Source organism: Glossina fuscipes, unplaced genomic scaffold (assembly GCF_014805625.2).
Source record: "Glossina fuscipes isolate IAEA_lab_2018 unplaced genomic scaffold, Yale_Gfus_2 28, whole genome shotgun sequence".
NCBI lineage: Eukaryota > Metazoa > Arthropoda > Insecta > Diptera > Glossinidae > Glossina > Glossina fuscipes.
This window is the reverse complement of record NW_023998423.1, coordinates 7,276,974-7,280,774: the sequence shown is the minus strand read 5'-3', so window position 1 is coordinate 7,280,774 and position 3,801 is coordinate 7,276,974.

Below are 3,801 nucleotides of genomic sequence, written 5' to 3'. Positions count from 1 at the left end.
TATTATTATTATAATTTCAGACTAATGAAATAAATCCTTAGACTAAAAAAAAAAGACATTGAGCACTAGCAACACAGGCTATCGACTCTAATTTATATAAATGTACATTAGATATTGAGTCTAGTACTTTTAATACTGTAATATATTGAATTGATATTCTGTTCTGAAGCTGATATTAGAATGTCTAACGGGTTCATCGATCCAAATGCAATACTTCTAGCCAAGGAAAAGTTAAGGCAGTTGCTTCTTAATCTATTAAGTAGATACAATTTTTTCTTACGAGAAAAATTTTCAGTACTATTTGAAATTCTTTATGGTTGTGACTATGCATTTACTATGACTGTATGAATAGACTGTAATCTGCACCAGAAATAAAAAGTTTTCATATATCTTGCATATTTACATATATATGTAGTACAACTTCATAGTACGTATAGCTAAATGTACGCACATATTCATAACTGAATAGTATTTGAAAAAATAACAGAAACCCATTTGTATTTGTCGTAGCGAGTTTATTATCTGATTTTAAAAATACATGGCGTTGTTCTTGCTCAACATTTGTAAGTTTGATGGTTGCGGAAATGCTTTTCCAAGCTTAAGCGATTTGATACTACATATTGAGGATACTCACATCGATTATGACCCCAAAGTTATTGAACAAATGGAGCGGGCGCAACCAGCATCTCTGCCATTAAGTTACGTTTTACGTTTCATGCCAGATAGGGGCACGCAAGAAGACCGTTTGCCCAAATAATGCAACTGACTCGAGACCCAAGTCCAGAAATAAACGTCGTAGCTCTATCATGCCGTCATCAAATCAAAGCACCACTCCGACTGGCAGCTAAATGGATGAAGACGAATACGTTGACTCCGAATCAGAAGACAGTGATGACTCTTGGACAACCGAAGAGTTTAGTTCCACGTTCATTATGCGCTATGCTCGCATATTTACATACATGCGGAAACTGCGTATGTCCAGTCCCCAGTTTGAACGCAGCAGTTAACCAATGTATGAGTCCTGACTACTGGTTACTGCAATCCGGTAGTGGTTGTGGTTTCTATCACTCCTAAAGCGAATAGTTAGAGATAGTGACAGGCCTAAACCTACCTCAGAGTGCGTTTATTGAGCCATACACAATAAACATATCCAGTTCCTTCAGAGCGGTTTAGTCCCTAGCTTGTAGGGATTTTCTAACTCGTGATGGCGCCGATTACGCAAAATTAACCCGTATGTCATCGGGCACCGTGGGGTGAAGAGTCACCTTCTCCACGACTTTTTTAAGCGCCTCCTTTCCCCTGGTGCTATCCACTCCATTCGCTATCTGTAGACGTTAATCTTTTATCCGCTGGATTTCCTTCTTTAAGGCTTCTACTTTCGCTTTGAAGCGCCGACTTTCCTCTATTAGTGCTGCCAGACCCGATGCAGAGAATACTGGTATATAAATTTTGTCCAATATGTGTGGTCTAAAACTAGCGGGGCTTTCTACCCCCATCCTACGTTGTTTCTACGACAAGCCACTGGTACATTCAGAGTGATGTGCGAACGTTGCTCTAGTTTCCTCAATTCACTTTTAAGCGCTCAGCTCTTCCCCGTGTCTGCGTAAACTGCATAATCAATTTCTTCGCTAAGTTCTTCAGCTCTGTCGTGCCACACTCTTGGTTTTTTCTCTTTCCTTCCTTTTCCCACGAAATGGGGATTTTTTCAAAATTACTGAAACAATTACATTCGGTATATAGATTATATAATATAACATATATGTATTTATATATTAAAATATATGTAAAAATAAATATGAATAATAATAAATGTGAATAAACGAAGAAGATGAACCTAAAAAGAAACATGAAAGATTAAAGCAGTTACTTAAACTGTAATTAATTAATTACGGGTAATTAACTATCCGTAGGTAATTTATAAAAGTGATTTGTGACATTTTCTGTAAAAAACTGTGCTCTTGAAATCGCATCATAAAGATATCTTAAGAGATATTTTCTTTTATAAAAGATTCAAATTTAATACAAATATTCAGTCATTCTACTTACACTATTTCTAACGAGGCTTACCAAAGGGGAAAACTTTGAAAGAAACCTATTCTCGGGATTAATAAATCTGCGAATTACTTAAATAACTTACTTTTTTAGAAATTTATTAGCATAGTGTGAAACAGTTTTTTATTTTGTAACTTATGTTTCTTCAGATGAAAATTTAGCAGATTTGTTAACCAACTAAACATCTATATACATATATATATATATATCTATTCATATCTATAAAAAAAAAGCCTCATTGAAAAAACGAGTCTGAATTTGGTTACACCTGAGAGTAATTGAAATTTCGAATTGGTAAAATCCGAGAGTAATTTTATTTTTTTTTTCTCACTTAAACTACATTATTGGGAAAATATTGTTTTCCTGGTTCAGTAAGTTTGTAACCAATTTTGGCGACAAAATAAATTAAAAGACGAAATTGTTATTAAATCGAGCTCAGACTAGAACTCAAAAAAAAAGTTTTTTTTTATGAATGAGAAGCAGAAAATTCTTACAACTTTTAATAAAAATTTAATTGAAAAATATGTCACTGGCTACTTACATTGGGAATTTTTCGTGGACATCTTCAAGCGTTTGATTTAACACATTAGCAAGTTATACAGCTATTTATTGCAGCGTGAATTGAATACTAAAACAAAGCTGAAAATTTAATTTAATCTTCAAAATTTAATCTCCTTTTAAAATGTTAAGTTTAAATCAAAAAAACTTACTAATAATTTTATACTAAAGAGGCAATTAATTAAATTATTTAAATACGTCGGATTTTATCTTTTTCTTGTTTAATTTTCTGGCGGAGTGCATTTCTCCTTTTTATGTTTAAAGTTTTGCGATCTAGAAATTTGTATTGTTTGACAGCGATATGATAGAGATGTGATTATTTCATATTTTTTGTTCATGTTCATTCAAAGTGTTGCCATTTATTGAAACCAACCCTGTTCTCTCTCTATTCTCAACACCTGGTAATTTTTTTTATAAACCAGCTAACGGTTTTCTGTAGAAGAAAACGCATTTTACGAGTTGGTGAAAAAGTTCATATAAAATTGGAATACGGAGAAAAACTGGAAGAAAGTATTTTAAATAAAATTCTCTAAATTGAAGAAATTTTTGGTTTCTTTAAATCTTTAATTACACGACAAATGTTATTAAATGTTTGGCTCTTGGGGACGAACCGTAAAAGAAACGGAAGGGTTTTTATCGTCCCAAAATATCGCTTTTTTATCAACAAAGTTAATGATATTTTATTAAGAAGAGACCGTAGTATTTGTAGTATGTCAACCGTTTTCGCATGCTTAAATTTCTGTAAAGTCGCTAGGTGTAAGGACAATTTTAACTGATATCTTGGTAAGAGGCTTGATTATGCAACGTAGACGGTAAAGTTCTTATTATAGAGCCATTTATTGATTGCTGGAATAAAAATAAATGAACAAATAATAAATATGAAGTACCTCCGAAGATTGAGAGATGTCCATGAGACCACAAAGCAACGACATACGAAGGCGTAAGCACTCAAATTTCAGATTTTACGTAAGGCTTTCTAAATCAATTGAGCAAAGAGAAAGTTATCGCTGAATATGATCTTTTAAATCTATTTTATGCACATAACTTCTGCTTGTAAGCCACAACAATTCCACTACTCTTTGCACTTTTGCTTTTTTGTGTCATCAAACGCAGAGTCCTGGGCACGTGTGAAACGATACGACTGGCTTGCAATTTTATAAAGCAAATCACCGCCAATACTTTGCGCGAGTA